Here is a 27252-nt window from a genome sequence, read left to right as displayed (position 1 = left end):
CTCACAAAATGTCAAATGCAAATTTCATGCTAATTTTGTGCCTTATTCAAATTGTGAACTTAAATAATTGGGAACCACTTAATCAGCACTTAATCTGTACAAAGTCTCCTTCCAGTCCTCAGACTGTCTTTACCCATAGACACATGTCCTGTATGTGAGCAGAAGACACTGCAGTCCTCCATCTTTGTTTCATACTGGACACCTCCATGTTCAGGCACTTCTCGGATGTTGAGGGGAATATTACTAAATGAACGAGCCCTCATGCCCCCAGTATCTGTCAACACACCATAAAGTTCATAGAGGAACAGATGAAGAAAACATTTCCATATGTAACCCATCAGATCAGATGAGAGTCACAGTACAGACGAGCTCAAGTGATGCAAACAAGGAACAGAAAGAACTGGCAGAAGGTTGAACACTGTGGAAGAGATGTTCTGTACGTCACATCACCGTCTGGGTTCATGATCATTCATATTTATATCTGATCTGTTGATGCCCCTGATGATGTCACTAAACATAAAGAAAACACAGTTAGTGCAGAGATTAAATGGTAAATAGTCTGTACTTGTTTAGTTTTATCACCTTTTGGTCTCAAAGCTCTTTAACATGTTTTTTCCCATTCACAAACACTAATGAGACAGATCACCATGCAAGGTGCTGCCATCAGAAGAACATTCACACACCGATGGTTCACCATCAGGAGCAACTCAGGGTTCAGTGTCTTGCTCAAGGACACTTAGGCATGTGGACAGGAGGAGCTGGGGATTGAACCACCAACCTTCTGATTAGTGTTCAACCCACTCTACCGTCTGAGCTACAGCTTCCCATGAATTAAAATGGGATTGTACATGTTCCATCAGACAATCTCGATTGGCCCCAGGATGTTCTACTACATCTGCAGTCATGCATGCAGATTAGCATGCAGGTCAGCATGAAACTCTGGATGTTCTGACCAACAATCCTCTGCATTACGTTACATTACATTATATTTCATTTAGCTGACGCTTTTATCCAAAGTGCTCTTATCCAGAGCTCATTCTACCATTTAGGAGCCAGGACAGCAAACAGTGCAGCAGAAGATACGTCACATCGACTGAACCACAGAGACAGTTGGTGGCGCTGAAGCTCCGCCCACAAGAACAAGAACAACATGAACAACAAGAAGAACAACAACAATATAAACAACAACAAAAAGAAGAATAAGAAGACGAAGCACAAGAACAAGAAGAAGGAGAACAACAAAGACAACAACAAGAAAAAGAAGAAGAAAAAAACCAAGAAGAACAAGAAAAAAAAAAACCACCAAGAAGAAGAAAAACAACAAGAAAAAGAAGAAAAATAGGAAGAACAACAAGTACAAGTACAACAAGAACAACAAGAAAGACAACAAAAACAAGAACAACAAGTAGAAGAACAACAACAAAAACAAAAAACAAGAAGAACAAGAAGAATAAAAAGAACAACAACAAGAAAAAGAAGAAAAAAAACAAGAAGAAAAACAACAACACCAAGAAGAAGAAAAACAACAAGAAAAAGAAGAAAAATAGGAAGAACAACAGCAACAACAAGAACAAGAAGAACAACAAGAAAGACAACAAAAACAAGAACAACAAGTAGAAGAAGAACAACAAAAACAACAAGAACAACAAGAAAAAGAAGAAAAAAAACAAGAAGAACAAGAAGAAAAACAACAACACCAAGAAGAAGAAAAACAACAAGAAAAAGAAGAAAAATAGGAAGAACAACAACAACAAAAAGAAGAACAAGACAACAACAACAACAACAAGAAAGACAACAAAAACCAGAAGAACAACAACAACTAGAAGAACAACAACAAAAACATCAACAAGAAGAACAACAAGAAGAAAAACAAGAACAACAAGAAGAACAAAAAGAAGAACAACAAGAAAAAGAAGACCAAGAAGAAGAAGAACAAGAAGAAGAAAAAAGGAAGAACAACAACTACAACAAGAAAAACAACAACAACAACAAGACGGAAAAAAGAACAACAACAAGACAAGAACAAGAAGAACAAAAGAACAAGAAGAACAACAACAAGAAGACGAAGAGCAAGAAGAACAAAAGAACAAGAAAAACAACAACAACAACAACACCAAGAAGAAGAAGAACAACAACAACAACAACAAGAAATAGAACAAGAAGAAGAACAAGAAGAAGAAAAACAAGAACAAGAAAATAGGAAGAACAACAACAACAAAAAGAACAACAACAACAACAAAAAGAACAAGAAGAACAACAAAAAGAACAAGAACAAGAAGAAGAAGAAAACAACAACAACAAGAAATAGAACAAGAAGAAGAACAAGAAAAACAAGAACAAGAAAATAGGAAGAAGAACAACAACAACAACAACAAAAAGAACAAGAAGAACAACAAAAAGAACAAGAAGAACAACAGCAACAACGAGAAGAACAAGAAGAAAAGGAAGAATTAAAACTGCAAGCAGTGATGTACGGGCCCTCGCACTCTGCGGAGTAGTGAGTGTATTTAGGAGGTTAAAGACCAGTTGAGCTGCTGCATTCTGGATGAGCTGCAGAGGTCAGATGGTACTAACAAGTAGACCTGCCAGGAGGGAGTTACAGTAGTCTAGATGTGAGATGACCAGAGCCTGGACCAGAACCTGGACCAGAACCTGGACCAGAACCTACACCTCCTTCTCAGTGAGAAGAGGACGTATTCTCCTGATGTTGTGCAGCATGTATCTACAGGAACGTGTTGTTGCAGTGATGTTGGCAGAAAGAGAGAGTTGACTGTCGAGTGTCTCCGAGGTTCTTATCAGTCAGGGTCGGGATAACAGAGTTGTTGAAGGTAATAGTCAGGTCGTGGGTGGGAGAGTCTTTCTCTGAAAGGAAGAACAGTTCGGTCTTGTGGAGGTTGATTTCCAGGTGGTGTGAGGACATCCACTGAGAGATGTCAGTCAGACAGGCAGAGATTCATGCTGCTACCTGTGTTTCAGATCGGGGAAAAGAGAGGATCAGTTGGGTGTCATCAGCATAGCTGTGGTAGGAAAAGACATGCGAGTGAAGGACAGAGCCGAGAGAGTCGGTGTACAGAGAGAAGAGGAGAGGACCCAGGACGGAGCCTTGAGGGACACCAGTAGTGAGAGGACAAGGTTCAGACACAGATCCTCTCCAAGTTCCCCGGTAGGTGAGGTCGTTGAGGTAGGATGAGAACAGGGAGAGAGCAGAGCCTGAGACACCGAGGTCCTGAAGGAGGAAAGAAGGATCTGGTGGTTCACTGTGTCCAATGCAGCAAAAGGTCTAGAAGGATCAGGACAGAGGACAGAGAGGCTGCTCTAGCAGTGTGAAGCTGCTCAGAGACAGAAGGAGGACCGTCTCTGTTGAGTGGTCTGTTGAAACCAGACTGGTGGTCAAGAAGGTTATTATGGTGGAGATAGGAGGAGAGTTGGTTAAAGATAGCTCGCTCCAGAGATTTAGAAAGAAAGGGAAGAAGAGAGACGGTCTGTAGTTGTTTACTTCAGACGGGTTGAGGGGGGGTTTCTTCAGGAGAGGGTTCACGCTCTCCTTCAGAGAGTTCAGGAAACAGACCGTTGACAGAGAAGTGTTGATGAGATGGAGAGAAAAGGAAGAAGGTCTGGAGCAATAGACTGGAGAATGTGAGATGGGATGGGGTCAAGGGGGCAGGTGGTTGGGGGGGTGGAGGTTACCAAGGTAACAACTTGATTGGGAGACAGGTGGCTGAAAGAGGAAAGTGAAGGGGATGAAGATGAAGATGATGGACATGCAGTTATAGAAGATGGATTATAAAATGAGGAGCGTATGTCATCTATCTTTTTAGTAAAGTAGTTGACAAAGTGGCTTGGTGGAAGGAGGAGGGAGGAGGGGGAGGAGGGTCAAGGAGGTTGGAGAAGATGGAGAAGTGCTGTTTGGGGTTGGAAAATGAGGATTGAATTCTGGTTTGGTAGAAGGGGCTTTTGGCTGCAGAGATAGAGGAGAGGAAAGAGGAGGAGGACAGAGAGGAGGAGGAGGACAGAGACAATCAAGAGAGGAAGACAGAGTAGAAAGGAAAGTGTCTGTGGCTGAGTTAGGATACATGAGGGAGAAAGAGTCAGTTGAAGGGAGGGCAGATAAAACAGAGGAGGGAGAGAGGAGGAGGGAGAGAGGAAGGAGAGAGGAGGGAGAGAGGAGGGAGAGGAGGGAGAGAGGAGGGAGAGGAGGGAGAGAGGGAGTGAATGTTGTGACGGACGGGTCCAGAGTCTGTTGATGTGGTCAGGTTGTCAGTTTGAGAGAGTCAGAGATAAAGAAGTGGTCGGAGACATGAAGTGGAGTTACAGTGAGGTTAGATGTGGAGCAGTTTCTGGTGAAATATAGTCCAGGTGGTTCCAACCTTTGTGAGGAGGAGGGGAAGGACTGAGGGAGACAGCAAAGGAAGACAGGAAGAGCACAAGGTCAGACGACTTCTCAGTCTGGATGTTAAAGTCACCCAGAAGGACAAGTGGAGGACCATTTTCTGGGACGTTTGACAGGAGGACGTCTAATTCGTCCAAGAAATCTCCCGAAGGACCTGGAGGATGGTAGAGGACAACAATGTTTAATTGTACCGGATGAGTAACTGTCACAGCATGAAACTCAAGAGACAGTGAGGTAGGAAGTGGAAGTGGGTAAAGAGAAAACCTCCATTTAGGGAGATGAGTAGACCTGTCCCCCCCTCCTCCCCCTCCGCCCCCAACCAGTGGGTCTGGGGGTGTGGCTGAAGGAGAAGACAGAGGAGAGAGCAGCAGGGTGGATGTTGTCCGGTGTGATCCAGGTCTCAGTGAGACCAAGGAAGTCCAGAGATGAAGTCTGTCCTGCAGCTGACTGACAGTTCCAGAGTCCTCCTGTGACGAGGTGTTGGGTATGAGTGGAACGGGTGGGACAGATAACAGAGGAAAAGTTACGGTGTTGGTGTGAACGAGTGAGAGGCCTGTAGTATCTACGAGTAGAGATACACACAGGGACGGAAAGTACACACATACTCAGATAGTAGTAGTTATACTCAGCTATACTCAGCGTCCCCTGAAGACTCCAATGAAAGACTCCTCAGTCTTGATCCTCCGAGTCTTCACAGGACGAGTCCTCGCTGACGCTTCAAACACTTCCTGGTTTTATAACAGGGTTGGCTACAGCTGGTCAGACCACACCTCCTGCTTGTTAGACCACACCTCCTGCTCATTAGATCACACCTCCTGCTTGTTAGACCACACCTCCTGCTCATCAGACCACACCTCCTGCTTGTTAGACCACACCTCCTGCTCATCAGATCACACCTCCTCCTCATCAGACCACACCTCCTGCTCATTAGATCACACCTCCTCCTCATCAGACCACACCTCCTGCTCGTTAGACCACACCTCCTCCTCATCAGACCACACCTCCGCTCGTTAGACCTCCTGTCACCAGGTGTTGTAAATATGCAGCAATAGAAACTCACCACTGATTACTAAACAAAGAAAACTTTCACACAGTCTCTAGATTTTGTCCCTACTTCTCTTGGAGAGTCTTTTTACCTCAAACTGGTGGAAAGTCAAATACAACTTAGTCCTTCGTAGAATTGGAAATAAAGACCAGCAGTTTAACTCTAAACTTGTTCTCAAAGACTCAGTTACTTAAGTGAAAACAAGAATCCAATCACAAACAGTTCCAACTACCAAAAACCAGGCAAGCTTTAGCAGTCTAGATATCCTATAACAGCAGATGCAATAATACACGTCAGCAGAGAAGAGTATTTAAAGATTATACTTTAATTTAGTTCAAGTGATCCAGCTGTCTGTAATCCTCCAAAAGTCAAAAATGCACACAAACGTTAAGTCAAACAATTTTCTAAATATATCATCAACTACATGTTTAAGCTATTCTGACGCGACTTTACGTTCATGTGATCAACCAGCTCAACGTAGTTTATGAAAGTATGAAAAGTGTCATTTCCAATGGCCAACAGGGGGCGCTATGACTATGAGCGAATATTCCCCCATGGGGGTCTTCAGGGCGGGGCTGTTATCATACCTGTGATGTTTGGAGAAGGTCGGTCCATGCACATAAGATTTAAAGCAACTCCTAGTTTCATGGCGAGACACTCAAAATGGCCGCCTCTTACGGGCACACACATCGATGAAAACAAAATTTTTTTTGGATAACTTTTAATCCCAAACATGTTAACTGCACAGAAAAAATTGCTAGTCGGAGGAGTTCGACAAAGTACAACGTGTGAATCGCCAAAAATGGTGACTAAATTCAAAATGGCGGACTTCCTGTCGAGTTGACGTAATGGTGCAATGTAACTTTTCAGTGCGTCTAGGTGTGATACACGTGTCCACCGGATTTCATGAATTCAGGTAAATGTGGCCGCCGGGGCATCTCTTTAGGGGGCGCTCTCAGCCATTTGGCCACGCCCACTCACGACTCCACTGGAATATGATTTTTTTTCACCGGGAGACAAATGTGTTTCCACTTTCATGAGTTTTTTGAACATGATGAAGCCTCCAAAAAGGAAAATCTTTGCGCAGAAAAATAAGGAATGAAAAGAATAATCATTTCACTAATAATAATAGGGCTTTGTGCTCGGGCTCTAATAATAATAATAATAATAATAATAATACTCATTTGAATAACAATATGGCTTTGTGCTTGGGCCCTAATAATAATAATCATCATTTGAATAACAATAGGGCTTTGTGCTCAGGCTCTAATAATAATCATCATCATTTGAATAACAATAGGGCTTTGTGCTCGGGCTCAAATAATAATCATCATCATTTGAATAACAATAGGGATTTGTGCTCGGGCTCTAATAATAATAGGGCTTTCGCATCTTCGGTGCTCGGGCCCTAACAAGAAGAAGCATTAAAAGGAAATGTTATTGTTCCAAATCTCATCTTTTTTCTTTTTACTTCAAATGTTGTGCTACAGATTGTAACGGATATGACCATGAGGGTCAAAGGTCAAAGTGCATCATTATAACGCATGTAGTATGTTGTACACCAGGGGTGTCAAACATACGGCCCGCGGGCCGGATCCGGCCTGTCGGGGGGTCCAGCTCGGCCCGCCGGATGACTTTGCTAAGTGTGAAAATTACAGAAAGACATAAATTGCATTTCTATGAGAATATGGAGGTTTATGAGTACAAACATTTTGTAATTTTTTTAATCAATCCAGTAATTGCTTCAAAAACAGCATAAATGCGACTTCTGCTCCGGAGGCAGCAGCGCTTGCTGTTAGGGAATCTGTAGAGGAGAGCCAGGGCAGATAAACAGTGGGCTGATTCTGAGTTTTTGGTCTTTGTGTTTCTAGTTTATTGTAGAAAGACCTTAAAATAGGATTTATCATCCAAAAACCTTCACCAATGATTTAAACATAGAGAAGTATTGTCGTTATTATGCTATGAATTTAGTGGTCTGGCCCACTTGAGATGAAAGTGGGTAGTTTGTGGCCCCTTAACTAAAATGAGTTTGACACCCCTGTTGTACAAATACTGTAGTTCGGATGGGTTGCAGGCTGCAGCACGTCCTAAAAGAAAAAAGATAAGGTTAGTTTGAGTGGAGCTAAGACGCTCCGGTTCAAACTGCTGCAACTCTTCCTACAAACTGGGCTTCATGGTGGATGTCCGAGTGTGTCGGTGACCTCAGTGGTGCTGATCACACAGAATCACCTCCTTTATCAAATGAGGTGAGTGAATGAGGAGGGGGATCCTATCGAGGGCTACCAGAAGACTCTCAACCCTTCATATTCAAGAGGAGGATTTAGTGAAACGGTGCCACGGTGCTGTGGAAAATGTCCGCCCCCGTATTCATACAGCCTCAGAAGTGAAAAGCTAATTTTCCTGCTTCCATCGCAGTTTCCATATTCAGCCAGAGCTCCAGTTTTTCACTTTGTCTTGGCAGGCCCCAGTAAACAGCTCTGCCACAGCCAGCCAGCCAATATGGTGTAACTGATTTAAGGCGGATTAGAGATTCCTTTGCTAAGCCTGAGAGAATCCTCTCAAATATTCACAGATGGACTGAATTAGTGGAAGAAACAATGGCCATTTTCAATGCATCTTATGTAAAATGTTTGCGTCCTGTGATACTCGCAGCCATTGTAGGTGGCTGCCTTTAAGTCTCAAAGACATGTGACACGATTATATTTTAAGCCCCTCAGAGTTTCAGTAGTCAGGCAGTGTCCCCTTCATGATATTTCATATTTAAAAGTACACATCCGTTTCTCTCCGGCCTGAAGTTCCTCTCAAGGTTTTCTTTCCCTGTGACTTCAACTAATTCTTGGAAAATCTTCTGGATCAGAGGAAGGAGCTGCTCTGAGTTCACAACTGTTGAGACACACTCTGCAGCATCAAATCTGAATTCTGGGACCAAAACTAACAAAACTGTGAAAGCAAATGTGTTTGCAATGCAAATAATTATATTCTCACTTCATATATTTTTATAATTAGATTTTTGATTTCAGTGCAATAATTTTGCTCTTTTTTTTCTTTGCATGCTTAATAAAGACACAACAATGCCTTCATACATTCAGACATTTGAGACTGTCGTCCGGTTCAACTTTTACTAAGTCAGTCTTAGTTTTATTCTGACTGGAGGTCCTTTAATTCCTGTGATTAATTTAACTGGGAGGGCAGAAATAGAAGTATTATAATTATTACAATTATTACATCATGGAAATATATATAACACTATGAGCCACTGCTTTGTTTGTTTGTTAATCAGTGTGAACAGCAAGAAGAGTGTCTAAGTGTTTCACAGGAAGATTTTGAATCAAAACCCTTTGGCCCCTGTGGATTAAACAAAGGTCTGAACAACTGCCCGATCGACATGTTTTCTATGGGACATTTATTTTGAAACGTAAATTCAAAGAGAAACAGGAAATCCCTGCCTGCAGCTCAGCAGCCTGTGCACTCCTCTGGTGTGTTTGTGTTATTGTCTGGAAATTAAAACTGCATGACCACGCTAAAGATCAAAAGTTAACAGTGTAGCTCCTCATGTCACATTTGTTCACAACTAAACCTAATTTGAGATGAATAAAGTTGATGATGTCTGGCAACTTCCAACAGAATCACATCGACAGGAAGGTAAAGCTCGTTAATTGTTTCCAACACCACTTTAATAAAGTTCATAAAGTGTTGCTTCTAAACCTAAAGAGTAATTTAATAAAAAGTAATTATGCAGGGGGTGAGATGTCATGATGTTTATCCCTGAGAACTGAATGATGCGGTCTGTGACCTTATCTGATGACATCATCAGGGTGAGTTTGATGAGGCTGCAGAGGACAGATCATCGTTCTGCGCCCTGATAAGTTATCTGGAGAATCACGGCGTCTCTTCAACGGTGTTGTAAACCGTGATGAGATGAGCAGTGAGCAGGTAGAACAGACGGAACGCTTCAGGTGTTGTCTACATGTGCACCTCCTACAGGAAAATATCACAGAAAGACAAACTGATGATCTGACCATGACGTCCGGGAAACATCCTGCTGTACAAACCTTTTGGAATATTTGATCAGTATGATTATGTTTGTCCTCCTCTGGAACCCACTGTCCTCCTGCAGCCTTACGTCACACAGTCTGTGAAGTTCATGTGAAGATGTTCCTGCTTCACTAAACATGACCTCATACATGTTATAAAAACACATGTACACGTGTCCTGTTCCACACATACAGCGAACACAGTAACACACAGGAAGCTGTATTAGTAAATGAATGTCAAATTAAACCACAATAAATGTGAAGCAACAGGAGTGTTTGTGCTCAAAACACAGTTTCTATGAAGTGACATTAACTTCCACAACTGATCAATTATTGCTCTGGATATTGATGAGCCCGTGGCTTGGTGGGACACCTTGGACTGTGATGGACTGACTCGGCCTCCAACAGCAGTGGGACACCTGCAGCTCGTGCTTATCAACGCAGTCAGAGACAGCGCGTGCCGTTTTATATGTCCATGTTGTTTCAGAGAACCCGGGTCCTCGTGAAGGAGCTCTGATTGAAACGAGCCTGTTGGGTGGAGCTCGGTGGAGACCGAGACCCCGGTGTGTGTTCCTACGCGCACGCGCGTGCGTCCGTTAAATCGCAGACCGGGCTGTAATGACCAATCAGCAGTCGTTTCAACTCCTGAATTTGTTGATTTGGTGAGGGGGGGATGCTGGGGGGAGGGGGAGGGGAGGGGCAGAGCGAGGTGGAGACTGCACGGGAGAGAGAGCGCGCGCAGTGGGAGAGAAGCAGAGCGCGAGTCAGAGGCTCCGGTACACTCAGTGAGGCAGATCCATCGTCGGCACGCAGCGGTAAGTGTCCCCGTCTGTCTCTCAGCGGCTTGTCCCCGTGTCCGTCCACCTCACTACCACTGTGGTTCCGGCCCGGTGGACCGACGCTCCTCGTGCACAAGGTGGAGGAGACGCGTCACGTTGGGCCCCAGTCAGCCGAGCGCTGCGCGGCTCGTGCGGCTGTTTCAGGTCCACAGTGAGAGACCCGAGCACCGAGCACCGAGCCCGTCTCCAACTTTAGTTCAGGTTCATGTTCTTCGTTCTGGACAGTTTGGGGAAATGTAACCTGTAACCATTTAAACACGCTGCTTTCTTTAAACTGTTCTGATCCTCCGGTGCGTCACGAACTGGAGTTACACCGGAGAAGTTTCTACATTTAAACAGAACCTCTGTGTGGAGTCGAGCTGCTGATGAAGCCGGACGGTTCCGATCCACATGTGAAGACCGGAGCGGGTGCTGCTCCGTAAACGGAGCCGGTGAACCCGGAGGACAGAAATCCTTCATCTGTGTGTGGAAGTTTTGTTTGCTGCTGCTGTGTGAGTGTGATGCTGTGAGACGGACGGACTCACCGGGAGGAACACTTCACACCCGGTTAGTGAAAACAGATGGAAATATCGCAATCAGCCTGTTTGTGGTCTGTTCCGAGCCGAGCCGAGCCGGGCCGGGCTGATGCTGATCGGTTCTGACTCCCTTTAAGTGTTTTCATCTTTCTGCGTCCTGATTCGGAGAAGTCAGTGTCTAATTATCTACACAATACATCACGGACATGACATGTGTGTGTCTCTGTGTGTTTATGTGTGTGTGTTACAGTGTGTGCGTGTTGTAGTGTGTGTGTGTGTGTGTGTGTGTGTGTGTGTGTGTGTGTGTGTGTGTGTGTGTGTGTGTGTGTGTGTGTGTGTGTGTGTGTGTGTGCATCTGTGTTACAGTGTGTGTGTGTGTGTGTGTGTGTGTGTGTGTTGGGGTCACACCAGGCTGCTGCGTTGAACATGTGAGCTGCTATAGAGTCAGATGGTTGAGAACATCTGGACAGATGTGGCAGCAGCAGTGTTGATGATGAACTTAATGTCATAAATATTCTCTCCTGCTGGAACATGGAGACACAAGACAGCTGGACAGACATGAGACAACAGGACAGACAAGACAAGGACGTGTCTTTATTATTGGAATCTGAATCTCTACATGTTGGTTGTTTCACATGAATTATAGAGTGTTTAGTTTGAGTGTTTAATGTGTGTGTGTGTGTGTGTGTGTGTGTGTGTGTGTGTGTGTGTGTGTGTGTGTGTGTGTGTGTGTGTGTGTGTGTGTGTGTGTGTGTGTGTGTGTGAGGAAGTATTTTTTTCGTCAAATGTGAAATCTTGAGAAAAAAACAGAAGTTGATGTGAAAAATTTTAGTTGTTGATTTCATAATTCTAATAAAAGGAAGGGGACTCGGAGGACTCGGAGGACTCGGAGGGGGTTTCAACCCCTCTGAGTCCTCCTTTGATGAATTCTTCGAAGGCTTCTGGTTCTGGTCTGTCCCAGAGTGTGTGGAGTTGGATAAGAAATATCATCAGCGGGGACATCCGTGGTCATGGTTACGTTTCCTGAGTCAGTCGTCACATTAGACACTCCTCAGTGACTCAGCTGTGACCTCAGCTCGGCCCGGCGGCCCGTCACGGAGGATTTCTCTCCTCAGACTGTTCGGTGTGACGAAAGAGTCCGGCACAGCCAGCAGGACTTTATTCACCAGCAGCAGTCTGAGCTTCTTCGAGAGATAACAAATAATGATATGAACAGAAATATACTGTAAAAACTCTGAGCTTCTTCTATAGATAACAAATAATGATATTAACAGAAATATACTGTAAAAACTGAGCTTCTTCTATAGATAACACATAATGACATTAATAGAAATATACTGATAAAACTCTGAGTTCCTTCTATAGATAACAAATAATGATATTAACAGAAATATACTGTAGAAACTCTGAGATTCTTCTATAGATAACACATAATGACATTAATAGAAATATACTGATAAAACTCTGAGTTCCTTCTATAGATAACAAATAATGATATTAACAGAAATATACTGTAAAAACTCTAAGCTTCTTCTAGAGATAACATGTATAATAATATTAACAGAAATATACTGTAAAAACTCTGAGCTCCTATAGATAACACATAATGATATTAACAGAAATACACTGTAAAAACTGAGCTTCTTCTATAGATAACAAATAATGATATGAACAGAAATATACTGTAAAAACTGAGCTTCTTCTATAGATAACATGTATAATAATATTAACAGAAATACACTGTAAAAACTCTGAGCTTCTTCCATAGATAACAAATAATGACATTAACAGAGATATACTGTACAAACTCTGAGCTTCTTCTATAGATAACAAATAATGACATTAACAGAGATATACTGTAAAGACTCTTAGCTTCTTCTAGAGATAACAAATAATGATATTAACAGAAATATACTGTAAAAACTGAGCTTCTTCTATAGATAACAAATAATGATATTAACATAAATATACTGTAAAAAGTCTGAGCTTCTTCTATAGATAACAAATAATGATATTAACAGAAATATACTGTAAAAACTGAGCTTCTATAGATAACAAATAATGATATTAACAGAAATATACTGATAAAACTCTGAGCTTCTTCTATAGATAACAAATAATTATATTAAAAGAACTATACTGTAAAAACTGATCTTCTATAGATAACAAATAATGATATGAACATAAATATACTGTAAAAACTGATCTTCTATAGATAACAAATAATGATATGAACATAAATATACTGTAAAAACTGAGCTTTTTCTATAGATAACAAATAATGATGTTAACATAAATATACAGTAAAAACTCTGAGCTTCTTCTATAGATAACACATAATGATATTAACAGAAATATACTGTAAAAACTGAGCTTCTATAGATAACACATAATGATATTAACAGAAATGTACTATAAAAGCTCTGAGCTTCTTCTATAGATAACAAATAATTATATTAACATAAACATACTGTAAAAACTGAGCTTCTTCTATAGATAACACATAATGATATGAACAGAAATGTACTATAAAAGCTCTGAGCTTCTTCTATAGTTAATAAATAATGATATGAACAGAAATATACTGTAAAAACTCTGAGCTTCTTCTATAGATAATAAATAATGAAATTAACAGAAATATACTGTAAAAACTCTGAGCTTCTATAGATAACACATAATGATATTAACAGAAATATACTGATAAAACTCTGAGCTTCTATAGATAACACATAATGATATTAACAGAAATACACTGTAAAAACGCTGGGCTTCTTCTATAGTTAATAAATAATGATATTAACAGAAATATACTGTAGAAACTCTGAGATTCTTCTATAGATAAGACATAATGATATTAACAGAAATATACTGTAGAAACTCTGAGATTCTTCTATAGATAACACATACTAATATTAACAGAAATATACTGTAAAAACTGAGCTTCTTCTATAGATAACAAATAATGATATGAACAGAAATATACTGTAAAAACTGAGCTTCTTCTATAGATAACATGTATAATAATATTAACAGAAATACACTGTAAAAACTCTGAGCTTCTTCCATAGATAACAAATAATGACATTAACAGAGATATACTGTAAAAACTCTGAGCTTCTTCTATAGATAACAAATAATGACATTAACAGGGATATACTGTAAAGACTCTTAGCTTCTTCTAGAGATAACAAATAATGATATTAACAGAAATATACTGTAAAAACTGAGCTTCTTCTATAGATAACACATAATGATATGAACAGAAATGTATTATAAAAACTCTGAGCTTCTTCTATAGATAACAAATAATGATATTAACATAAATATACTGTAAAAAGTCTGAGCTTCTTCTATAGATAACAAATAATGATATTAACAGAAATATACTGTAAAAACTGAGCTTCTATAGATAACAAATAATGATATTAACAGAAATATACTGATAAAACTCTGAGCTTCTTCTATAGATAACAAATAATGATATTAACAGAACTATACTGTAAAAACTTATCTTCTATAGATAACAAATAATGATATGAACATAAATATACTGTAAAAACTGAGCTTTTTCTATAGATAACAAATAATGATGTTAACATAAATATACTGTAAAAACTCTGGGCTTCTTGTATAGATAACAAATAATGATATTAACAGAAATATACTGTAAAAACTGAGCTTCTTCTATAGATAACACATAATGATATGAACAGAAATGTACTATAAAAGCTCGGAGCTTCTTCTATAGATAACAAATAATGATATGAACAGAAATATACTGTAAAAACGGAGCTTCTTCTACAGATAACAAATAATGATATGAACATAAATATACTGTAAAAACTCTGAGATTCTTCTACACATAACATGTATAGTGATATTAACATAAATATACTGTAAAAACAGGTGTTTTAGTATGTTGGTCCAAATTAAAGCTTTGCGTGTATTAAGCTGAGTGAGGGCAGATGCACATATTCATGTTCTTTCATGTGCAGAGGACAGACTGGTCAAATCACATGATCATCCTTCTGTTGTTAAAAGAGAGTTTTTCCTTCCTCTGTTGGAGCTTTCTTCCTGTTGAAAGGGAGTTTTTATTAGTAGTTTTATTTCGTGAGAGATTCTTCTTACAGTAAATAGAGAAGGATTAACAGACAGGTTGAGTTGCTGCCTGTTTCACAGAGACAGGACCGCTGCTGTTCTCAAGTGTCAGATAGTCTCATTAAAGCAGTGAGTATTAGAAGACCTCGGCACATCATGTCATCAGAAACTCTGGATGCTAATCAGGTCTTGAAAGGCCTCTGTGTACTAATTCACACTGATGGACCACAACTGGCCCACAATAGGCTTTGTATGCATGTGTGTGAGGGGGGGTGGTGTGTTTGAGAAGTGTGTGTGTGTGTGTGTGTGTGTGTGTGTGTGTGTGTGTGTGTGTGTGTGTGTGTGTGTGTGTGTGTGTGTGTGTGTGTGTGTGTGTGTGTGTGTGTGTGTGTGTAGAGGGTGATAAAACTGATTTAGTTCATGTGCATTCTCAGATCAGTCGCTCCAGGATTTCAGAGTTTTTTTTGTCATTGTTTTGATCAAAAATGTTAGACTTTTGCAGCAGACTTTCTAAAAAATATTGCTGTAATTTGTGGAGATTTAAGTGAGTTTTTTGCGGTACAGTGCAGGAATTAGAAAAAATTGCAACTTCAGAAATATTTTTTTTTTTTGTATCCTTACCTGATAAAGTAATAAATCTGCAATCACTTCCTGTGGTAATAATCATGATGCACATCACAGAAATGTTTTATTCTAATATTTTTGATTAATTTATTGAACTTCGAGAACCATGGAGATAAAAGCTCCTAAAAGCTCCTAAAAGATCCTAAAAGGTCCTAAAAGGTCCTAAAAGCTGCGTATGTCTCCAGAACAGATAGAAACAAGGACGACATCAGCTGTCAAAATAAGAGCTTTAGATGCTGTTTAATTCATGTTCATTCAACACATAGACCTGCTGGATGAAACAAACAAAGAGACGTCTCTGACAACTGGACGTGTGGACAAAACTCATTTAACATCCAGTAATATGGAATCACTTCCTTTGATCACAAACATTTAATCATCATTTTAATGTGAAGAACACATTTCACTTCCTGTTTCTCTTCTTGTTCCTGTTTCTCCAGTGAACAGTTTTATTTGGAGACGAAAACAGGAGCAGAGACTTTCTGTTTGGAAACGAGGAGTTACTGTTGTTAATAAAGCGAGTTTTGTTCGAAAATATTTACTTTATGTCGTTAATACTTTCAGCACAGATTCTAATGATGATGATTTTTTGCGGAAAAAAACACCTGAATTAAAAATAAATGCAAACTTTATTGAGACGGAGTTTTCTTGAATTTCCGTTGATTATGTTTTGTTTTCCTGGAGAGACTGAAGGATACATCAAGTGGTTTGAGCAGCACATTCCCTGGTTCAGTGTTTCTCAGCCATCCACCTCTGGTCAGCAGCAGTGTTTACCACATGTAGACCACGATAGTGTTTAATATGGAGGCAGCATGTTAGTGACCTCCATCTATGTAGTCCAGAAGTCAGGCAGCAGTAAATCCCAGGTTGGTGTGCAGCAGCAGCAGCAGCAGCAGCAGCAGCAGCAGCAGCAGCTCCTCTGACAGGTGTTCAGCTGCATCTGTCTACAAGAGAGACGCTAAATTGTTGTTTGAAGACGACTGCGGCTTCCTCTCGGCTGCCGTGACAGATCCTCCAATTACTGCTCGTGGGCCCGGTGCGTTGTGTTTGCAAATCCAATATATGGCTGCTCATCAGAGGCGGGTCAGAGAGAACGGAGAGATGTGGCAACACGTCCAAACTCTGCCGACTGCGCCGACTCTGATGGGAATCAAACCAGAGGCTCGTTTGATCCTGCAGACGCTGCTGAGTTATCTCATTAGAGTATGATATGTAACCGGAGGAGCACGGAGAGCTGTGGAGTCCAACACATGGTGGTTCACTGAGGCGCCGCTTCACAGGCTGACTTCACCCGCATCCATGCCTTCCAGCTAAAACATCACTCAATCAATCAAACTTTATTTACATATCACTTTTCATACAGGTGCAGTTCAAAGTGCTTAACAGATGATTGACAGGCCGATAATGAGACCAGAACATTTGAATGGTTTGAGAACAATTTGAAAACAAAATAAATAATTTGGCTCGATGCACACAAGAGGACAGATGAGAACCATGTAGAAGATAGATTGAAAGCTGAAACATCAGCACGAGTACAAGAGTGAATTCAGAAAAAAAAAAATAAGTCAACACAAACCAAGAATACAAATATAAAATTACAAAAAGTAAATAATACAAATTTGGAGTTAATGACAAGAGGCACATGTGGTGATATGGATGCAGCAGAGCAGCTGTCCTTCATCAGGCTGAGGTCACAAACATTTATACTGAAACTATCCTGAGACAACGTCTTTTCTCAGCAAAGAGTTACAGACATGTAGTCCAGTTACAGACATGTAGTCCAGTTACAGACATGTAGTCCAGCAGTTATAGACATGTAGTCCAGCAGAGTTACAGACATGTTGTCCACCATAGTTACAGACATGTTGTCCAGCAGAGTTACAGACATTTAGTCCAGCAGAGTTACAGACATTTTGTTCAGCAGAGTTAAAGACATGTTGTCCAGCAGAGTTACAGACATGTTGTCCACCATAGTTACAGACATGTTGTCCAGCAGAGTTACAGACATTTAGTCCAGCAGAGTTACAGACATTTTGTCCAGCAGAGTTAAAGACATGTTGTCCAGCAGAGTTACAGACATGTTGTCCAGCAGAGTTACATACATGTTGTCCAGCAGAGTTAAAGACATGTTGTCCAGCAGAGTTACAGACATGTTGTCCAGCAGAGTTAAAGACATGTTGTCCAGCAGAGTTACAGACATGTTGTCCAGCAGAGTTAAAGACATGTTGTCCAGCAGAGTTAAAGACATGTTGTCCAGCAGAGTTACAGACATGTAGTCCAGCAGAGTTACATACATGTTGTCCAGCAGAGTTAAAGACATGTTGCCGAGCAGAGTTAAAGACATGTTGTCCAGCAGAGTTAAAGACATGTAGTCCAGCAGAGTTAAAGACATGTAGTCCAGCAGAGTTATAGACATGTTGTCCAGTTACAGACATTTAGTCCAGCAGAGTTACAGACATGTTGTCCAGCTACAGACATGTTGTCCAGCAGACATACAGTCATGTTGTCCAGTTACAGACATGTAGTCCAGCAGGGTTACAGACATGTAGTCCAGGAGAGTTACAGACATGTTGTCCAGGAGAGTTACAGACATGTTGTCCAGGAGAGTTACAGACATGTTGTCCAGCAGACATACAGTCATGTTGTCCAGACATGTTGTCCAGAGTTAAAGCAGAGTTACAGACATGTTGTCCAGCAGAGTTACAGACATGTTGTCCAGCAGAGTTAAAGACATGTTGTCCAGCAGAGTTACAGACATGTTGTCCAGCAGAGTTACAGACATGTTGTCCAGCAGAGTTACAGACATGTTGTCAGACAGCAGAGACATTAGCAGACAGACATGTTGTCCAGCAGAGTTACAGACATGTTGTCCAGCAGTCCAGCAGAGTTACAGACATGTAGTCCAGCAGAGTTACAGACATGTTGTCCAGCAGAGTTACAGACATTTAGTCCAGCAGAGTTACATACATGTAGTCCAGCAGAGTTACAGACATTTAGTCCAGCAGAGTTACATACATGTTGTCCAGCAGAGTTACAGACATGTTGTCCAGCAGAGTTACAGACATGTTGTCCAGCAGAGTTACAGACATGTTGTCCAGCAGAGTTACAGACATGTTGTCCAGTTACAGACATGTAGTCCAGCAGAGTTACAGACATGTTGTCCAGCAGAGTTACAGACATGTTAGACATGTTGTCCAGCAGAGTTACAGACATGTTGTCCAGCAGAGTTACAGACATGTTGTCCAGCAGAGTTACAGACATGTTGTCCAGCAGAGTTACAGACATGTTGTCCAGCAGAGTTAAAGACATGTTGTCCAGCAGAGTTACAGACATGTTGTCCAGTTACAGACATTTAGTCCAGCAGAGTTACAGACATGTTGTCCAGCAGAGTTACAGACATGTTGTCCAGCATAGTTACATACATGTTGTCCAGCAGAGTTACAGACATTTAGTCCAGCAGAGTTACAGACATGTAGTCCAGCAGAGTTACAGACATTTAGTCCAGCAGAGTTACATACATGTAGTCCAGCAGAGTTACAGACATTTAGTCCAGCAGAGTTACATACATGTTGTCCAGCAGAGTTACATACATGTTGTCCAGCAGAGTTACAGACATTTAGTCCAGTTACAGCAGAGCAGAGTTACAGACATGTTGTCCAGCAGAGTTACAGACATGTTGTCCAGCAGAGTTAAAGACATGTTGTCCAGCAGAGTTAAAGACATGTTGTCCAGCAGAGTTACAGACATGTAGTCCAGCAGAGTTACAGACATGTTGTCCAGTTACAGACATTTAGTCCAGCAGAGTTACATACATGTTGTCCAGCAGAGTTACATACATGTTGTCCAGCAGAGTTACAGACATTTAGTCCAGTTACAGACATGTTGTCTAGCACAGTTACAGACATGTAGTCCAGCAGGGTTACAGCCATGTTGTCCAGCAGTTATAGACATGTAGTCCAGCAGAGTTAAAGACATGTTGTCCAGCAGAGTTACAGACATGTTGTCCGGGTACAGACATGTTGTCCGGTTACAGACATGTTGTCCAGCAGAGTTACAGACATGTTGTCCAGCAGAGTTACATACATGTTGTCCAGCAGAGTTACAGACATGTTGTCCAGCACAGTTAAAGACATGTTGTCCAGCAGAGTTACAGACATGTTGTCCAGCAGAGTTACATACATGTTGTCCAGCAGAGTTAAAGACATGTTGTCCAGCAGAGTTACAGACATGTTGTCCAGCAGAGTTACATACATGTTGTCCAGCAGAGTTAAAGACATGTTGCCGAGCAGAGTTAAAGACATGTTGTCCAGCAGAGTTAAAGACATGTAGTCCAGCAGAGTTAAAGACATGTAGTCCAGCAGAGTTATAGACATGTTGTCCAGTTACAGACATTTAGTCCAGCAGAGTTACAGACATGTTGTCCAGCAGAGTTACAGACATGTTGTCCAGTTGACTAACAGACCTGTTGTCCAACAGACTTAGTCATGTTGTCCAGTTACCGACATGTGTTCCCGTTACAGACATGTTGTCCGGTAGACTTACAGACAAGTTGTCCAGCAGAGTTACAGACATGTAGTCCAGCAGAGTTACAGATATTTAGTCCAGCAGAGTTACAGACATTTAGTCCAGCATAGTTACAGACATGTTGTCCAGCAGAGTTAGGGACATGTTGTCCAGTTGACTAACAGACCTGTTGTCCAACAGACTTAGTCATGTTGTCCAGTTACCGACATGTGTTCCCGTTACAGACATGTTGTCCGGTAGACTTACAGACAAGTTGTCCAGCAGAGTTACAGACATGTAGTCCAGCAGAGTTACAGACATGTTGTCCAGCAGAGTTACAGACATTTAGTCCAGCAGAGTTACAGAGATGTTGTCCAGTTACAGACATGTTGTCCAGCAGAGTGAACTCACTGGGAAGGTGGAGAGGGCAGTTTGGTTATGGTTTATCAAAGGGTATCGCCATGGTAATGCGGCAAAATGTGATGTTTCGCAATGATTGAAACTCCACGATGCGTGGCACATACATCAGGTGTGTGAACCCATCCCACCCCCCCGTCCTACTGGGTCCCACATATCATTGCTTGTAGCTTTAATTTGTGTTTGTTGTTGGACAGATTGATGAGGAGAATGATGGACTCAACTTGGAGAGTTCTTCATGTGGATTCATGTGAATATACCTGTTACACTGAGAGACATCACACATCACAGAGGAGGAGACGCTCTCTTCACCCACACGTTTACCTCCACTTGGTTTCCCGGTTGTGAAAGCACAAAGACACACACACACACACACACACACACACACACACACACACACACACACACACACACACACACACACACACACACACACACACACACACACACACACACACACACACACACACACACACACACACACACACACAGAGCAGCCGTCCTCCACAGGGACCGTCAGTGTGTGCTGTAAGAGCTCCTCTTCATCACACTTTGTCTGCTTTAACTGGGGTCACAGGAGATCCCGGACGGTGAGGTGGAGCTGCTCACAGACAGATCGCTGTTAGCATGTTCCTTTATAACACGGACTGGACAGGTGTGCTGCAGTGATAACGGACAGTGATCAAAGACTCTTGTTATCACAGGTTTTGCCTTCAGTCTTCCTCTCTGTGCCTCATTAAATGAGAATCATGAAAGATTCTTTGGTGTGTCCCTTCTGGGCTGCTGTAGAAACTTGGAGTGTGGTGATATGTTGTATTGATACACTAGTTGCATTAACTGCTGGTTTAAACTCCTCATAATTACATGTCAGATGTACTAAGTGACCTTGATCCTGAAGCCCCGTTATGATGTGTGTTTTCAGTTACTGCATTATGCATCAATACAAACTCAACACCTACCGTATTTTTCAAACTAACAGCCCGACAGGGTTTTATTGAAAAGAATCCCCTCATAAAAAGGCTTTTATTTTGAAACATTTGCAGGAACACTTTAGATGAATGATCCAGAACAACGGAGCGACCGTTCACATTTGTGTTCTGTCGCTCTTCTTCGAACAGTGAAACGGTCCCTAAACGCTGAGAGACACTTCCTGGGTTTTCTGCTCCATGAGAGAGAGTTTTGGAGGCAGTGATGGTCGGTGTATCTGCAGGACCGCTCTGCTGCAGTGAGCGCGACCCAAGTCACACTAACGGGATTTGATTCATCTTTCTCTAAGGACATAATTTGCAGTTGAAGAAAGTGATGAATCATCGAATGTGTTAAAACTACGATGATGCCGTACGCTGACTTCCAACAGGTAGTAACATGGAGTCAGTTGAACCTCGTGGAGTTATTAGTGGAGCACTTTGTGTGTGTTTTAAAACAGGATCATGATTCCCACTCATGTCCACCTGCTCCCTGTGGCGATATGAAGCGCACCTTCAAGGTACAGAAGGCTCTCAGTGTCAGCTGATCATACAGAGGTATGAACTTTAGACCCTCTGAATCCTTCACAGTTTTCTACATGATTCCCGTTGGTCGGTGAGGAATATGAAGATGTTACAACTGTGATCACGTAGACAGGGAGCGCTTGATTTGTTAAAGCAGGAGGAGCTGTGTGGAGGTGGAGGAGATGTCATATCTGCTCATCATTAACTCTTCACACTCAGGTCATGTGGACATGTTGGCTGATGAGAGACACACTTTAAACTGGTGTTACAGAAAAAATGTCCCCAGATTATGTTCCGTCCTCTTCACGGCTTCATCTCCATCAGACGTGTTTCATCTTCCTTCCTGATCTGATCATGTTTCCTTCATTTCTGTTCTTCTATCAGTTAAACGTTGTTGAACGGCTTCTTTTCTGTCCGTTGTGTTCATTCTTCAGACAAAGTTAAAACAGCTGCTGAGTTTCAGTCATTAAAACATGAATCCTCCTGTTTTATTGTGGAACTGTTTGACATGTGGTGTCTGCAGCAGGAGGAGGACGTGTTTCTGGTTTAGATTAAAAGACTGCAGAGGTAGACGTGATGTCGGGATGTTTTACAACCGGGAGTTTGAACATGGGTGTTTTATTTTGAAAATCGGTCAGCTGTGTTGGAGATGGAACCGGTGGAAAACAGCCATGACTGGCAGGTGTACCTTCCTGGGTTGTACAGGTGATCCAGAGTGGGTTTGTGTGAGAGCAGGTGAACCTGGGTGCCAAGCCTGAACGCCTCCTGTGGAGACACAGATGCTGCTCTACACCTTCATCATCAACATCATCATCATCAACATCATCATCAGCTGTCTGACTGGTTCCCAGAGCAGCTTCATGTTGGTCCCTTCAGGACGGGACACAGAGATGACAGGAATCATGGAGGAGGAGGAGGAGGGTGTGATGTACCTGTTCTTCATCCTGTGACTCTGTGTAAACACATTTTTTGCATCGTAAGGACTTGCTACATTCCTGAGTGTGTTCCTGCTGCTTCCCTCTGTGGCAGCTTTAAAACACTAGTTCTCATCATTACAGTCCTGTGAATGAAAGCTGCAAACAGTCCCAGTGGGCGGAGCTGAGTTCAGTAGTCGGGACGTGTCTTTGTCTTTGTTCCTGCTGCAGGTAGTAAATGTGGGACAGGACTTTTAAGTGTCCAACATGGCTGCTGCGTCTCCTCAACTTCATGTCTCTCTTTAAAACTAAACTCCATCTAGTTAAATAGTGGTGCCTGTAATGTCCCCAGCAGGTGTAAGATAATGCATCAATCCCTCCAGGAAATCTTTCCATCACAATGACTGACGCAAATTCAAGCAATTTGCAATTTGTCTTTAAATTTCCGCGGTTTTTCTGTAAAAAATCAAGAGTCTTTGCTGAAAGTATGAATGACAAAGTAAGTCTTTTCAAACACAACTGTCTTTATTAACAACAACCAATATCCTCATTGTGTGTCTTCCCGTTGTGGATGTCTTCAGTCCGTCTCCGTTGGAGGACCGCAACCCGCTATCAGGATTCCAGGCCTTGATTTTCCAAACAGTCTCCTGCTGTGTTTTTGGGAGCTGCTGGTGTGTGATAAAAGCTGCTCCTGATGTGTCAGGTCTCTCATCACCCACCTCCCCCCTGCCCCCCTCCACCCCACCCTCCCCCTCCACCCCACCCTCTCCCTCTCGGCCCTCTCTGTGGTTACATAACACCGTAAATCCTAAAGTACCATCTGCTACCAACAACACTATCCATCACTAATTGTTGTTGATGCACATGGCTGCAGTCATCAGAGCTCGCTATCTCATCAACACACACACACACACACACACACACACACACACACACACACACACACACACACACACACACACACACACACACACACACACACACACACACACACATGATACACACACACATTTCAACATCTATTATCTCTCTTTGTTAAGATTAAAGCTGCTCAGGTTGTGTGGGGCGGATTATGTTGGTTGGGACTTTGTAATTGCTGGGAATGGGTCACCCAATGAGTGTGTGTGTGTGTGTGTGTGTGTGTGTGTGTGTGTGTGTGTGTGTGTGTGTGTGTGTGTGTGTGTGTGTGTGTGTGTGTGTGTGTGTGTGTGTGTGTGTGTGTGTGTGTGTGTGTTGGGGAGGGCGGGGGGGTCAAACATTGGGGCAGGGGATTACATGACCCCCGATGTGCATGTCCCGTTATGTGCTCCGTCCGTTGTTGTGAAGCGCTGCAGCTCCGTGTTTCCATCTGCAGGATGTTCAGTGTTCACTCAGCTCATCTTAACATCTGTCCACATCACTCCTGGATGTAGGTCATTAAAGAGCTTTCAGATGGGCCCCTTTCCCTCCTTCCCCCGCTGCAGGTCTTCATGATGTCACGGTTTCATCTCCTGATGATGGTCCCAGTGGGCTGCTGACACTGAGGTATCACTGCTATCTGAGCGGTTCCAGTCTCTGACCCAGCTGTCCCACTGACAGCAGAACCATCAACAGGTTCACTGACTCCTGAAACACAGAGCGACCTCTAGCCGTGAGCGCAGCGCTCCATGCTGGATGTGCAGAGAGTCCAGATCAGAGGGACGTGTTGGGAGTCTTTCAGGACCGATGGAGGCTTTTTGGAGCCGACCTCTAGTGGCACTTGGTGGTACTGCAGCTGAAGACACTTCTGGATCGGAACCATTTTACAGACCTGAAGCTACGAACTCTTTTAGAAACAGTCTGTAGTTTTATATCCAGTCTGTGGTTTTATATCCAGTCTGTGTTTTATATCCAGTCTGTAGTTTTATATCCAGTCTGTGTTTTATATCCAGTCTGTGTTTTATATCCAGTCTGTAGTTTTATATCCAGTCTGTGTTTTATATCCAGTCTGTAGTTTTATATCCAGTCTGTGTTTTATATCCAGTCTGTAGTTTTATATCCAGTCTGTGTTTTATATCCAGTCTGTAGTTTTATATCCAGTCTGTGTTTTATATCCAGTCTGTAGTTTTATATCCAGTCTGTTTTATATCCAGTCTGTGTTTTATATCCAGTCTGTGTTTTATATCCAGTCTGTAGTTTTATATCCAGTCTGTTTTATATACAGCCTGTTTTATATTCAGTCTGTAGTTTTATATCCAGTCTGTAGTTTTATATCCAGTCTGTGTTTTATATCCAGTCTGTAGTTTTATATCCAGTCTGTTTTATATCCAGTCTGTGTTTTATATCCAGTCTGTAGTTGTATATCCAGTCTGTAGTTGTATATCCAGTCTGTAGTTTTATATCCAGTCTGTGTTTTATATCCAGTCTGTAGTTTTATATCCAGTCTGTGTTTTATATCCAGTCTGTAGTTTTATATCTAGTCTGTGTTTTATATCCAGTCTGTAGTTTTATATCCAGTCTGTAGTTTTATATCCAGCCTGTTTTATATCCAGTCTGTGTTTTATATCCAGTCTGTGTTTTATATCCAGTCTGTAGTTTTATATCCAGTCTGTTTTATATCCAGTCTGTAGTTTTATATCCAGTCTGTGTTTTATATCCAGTCTGTGTTTTATATCCAGTCTGTAGTTTTATATCCAGTCTGTGTTTTATATCCAGTCTGTGTTTTATATCCAGTCTGTAGTTTTATATCCAGTCTGTTTTATATCCAGTCTGTAGTTTTATATCCAGTCTGTGTTTTATATCCAGTCTGTGTTTTATATCCAGTCTGTAGTTTTATATCCAGTCTGTGTTTTATATCCAGTCTGTAGTTTTATATCCAGTCTGTTTTATATCCAGTCTGTAGTTTTATATCCAGTCTGTAGCTTTATATCCAGTCTGTGTTTTATATCCAGTCTGTGTTTTATATCCAGTCTGTGATTTTATATCCAGTCTGTCATTTTATATCCAGTCTGTTTTATATCCAGTCTGTAGTTTTATATCCAGTCTGTAGCTTTATATCCAGTCTGTGTTTTATATCCAGTCTGTGTTTTATATCCAGTCTGTTTTATATCCAGTCTGTAGTTTTATATCCAGTCTGTGTTTTATATCTAGTCTGTCGTTTTATATCCAGTCTGTAGTTTTATATCCAGTCTGTGTTTTATATCCAGTCTGTTGTATATCCAGTCTGTGTTTTATATCCAGTCTGTGTTTTATATCCAGTCTGTCATTTTATATCCAGTCTGTTGTATATCCAGTCTGTAGTTTTATATCCAGTCTGTAGCTTTATATCCAGTCTGTGTTTTATATCCAGTCTGTGTTTTATATCCAGTCTGTTTTATATCCAGTCTGTAGTTTTATATCCAGTCTGTAGTTCTATATCCAGTCTGTTGTATATCCAGTCTGTGTTTTATATCCAGTCTGTGTTTTATATCCAGTCTGTTTTATATCCAGTCTGTAGTTTTATATCCAGTCTGTAGTTGTATATCCAGTCTGTGTTTTATATCCAGTCTGTCGTTTTATATCCAGTCTGTGTTTTATATCCAGTCTGTCGTTTTATATCCAGTCTGTAGTTTTAAATCTTAAAGCAAACTGCCACTCTTATCCACATCAGCAGCCGCTGATCAACAGCAGGGCTGTTAGAGGGTCATTGCTGGGGGAGAAATCACTTTAATCAGTCCCTCCAGAGTTTTTTTAGTGATTGTTTTGATCAAAAATTTTGAATTTTGCGACACATTTTCTCAAAAATGTCAATGTAATTTGTGGAGTTTTAAGTGAGTTTTTGCTGAAAATTGCTTGAATTAGAACAAATTTCAAGTCGAGAAAGAACAATTAGAATTACTTTCTAAGCCCTACCTGATAAAGTCATAAATCTGTAATCACTTCCTCTGATAATAATCATGCTGCACTTCACAGAACTATTTTTGTTCTAATCATGCATTTATTTAATTTACAGAAGCGTGGAGATAAAAGCTCCTAAAAGCTCCTTAAAGCTCCTAAAAAGTCCTAAAAGGTCCTAAAAGCTGCGTATGTTTCCAGAACAGAGCGTCTGTGACTGGAATATAGAAACAAGGACTACATCAGCTGTCAAAATAAGAGCTTTAGATGCTGTTTAATTCATGTTCATTCAACACATAGACCTGCTGGATGAAACAAACAAAGAGACGTCTCTGACAACTGGACGTGTGGAGAAAACTCATTTAACATCCAGTAATATGGAATCACTTCCTTTGATCACAAACATTTAATCATCATTTTAATGTGAATAACTTCCTGTTTCTCTTCTTGTTCCTGTTTCTCCGGTGGACAGAGTTTTATTTGGAGATGAAAACAGCAGCAGAGACTTTCTGATTAAATGAAGAGTTATTGTTGGTAATAAAGAGAGTTTTG

General features: G+C 41.4%; 1 protein-coding gene and 1 pseudogene across 1 annotated transcript in view; both read left to right on the top strand.

The window, feature by feature from the left end:
* Positions 1–10215: 10215 nt before the first annotated feature.
* The window catches only part of LOC138635081 (cadherin-6-like), a 71777-nt gene continuing 54740 nt past the window's right edge, over positions 10216–27252 (top strand). Inside the window, exon 1 of the mRNA XM_069722393.1 lies at positions 10216–10284. The gene's annotated coding sequence lies outside the window, so the exon portion shown is untranslated. The remainder of the gene's footprint in view (positions 10285–27252) is intronic.
* Positions 16647–19296, top strand: LOC138635082 (dynein heavy chain-like; annotated as a pseudogene).

This window comes from Brachyistius frenatus, unplaced genomic scaffold (genome assembly GCF_029030835.1).
Source record: "Brachyistius frenatus isolate BFR_SWC_R1_liver_20210118 unplaced genomic scaffold, ASM2903083v1 Contig_290, whole genome shotgun sequence".
NCBI lineage: Eukaryota > Metazoa > Chordata > Actinopteri > Embiotocidae > Brachyistius > Brachyistius frenatus.
This window is presented reverse-complemented; position numbering and strand designations above follow the sequence as displayed.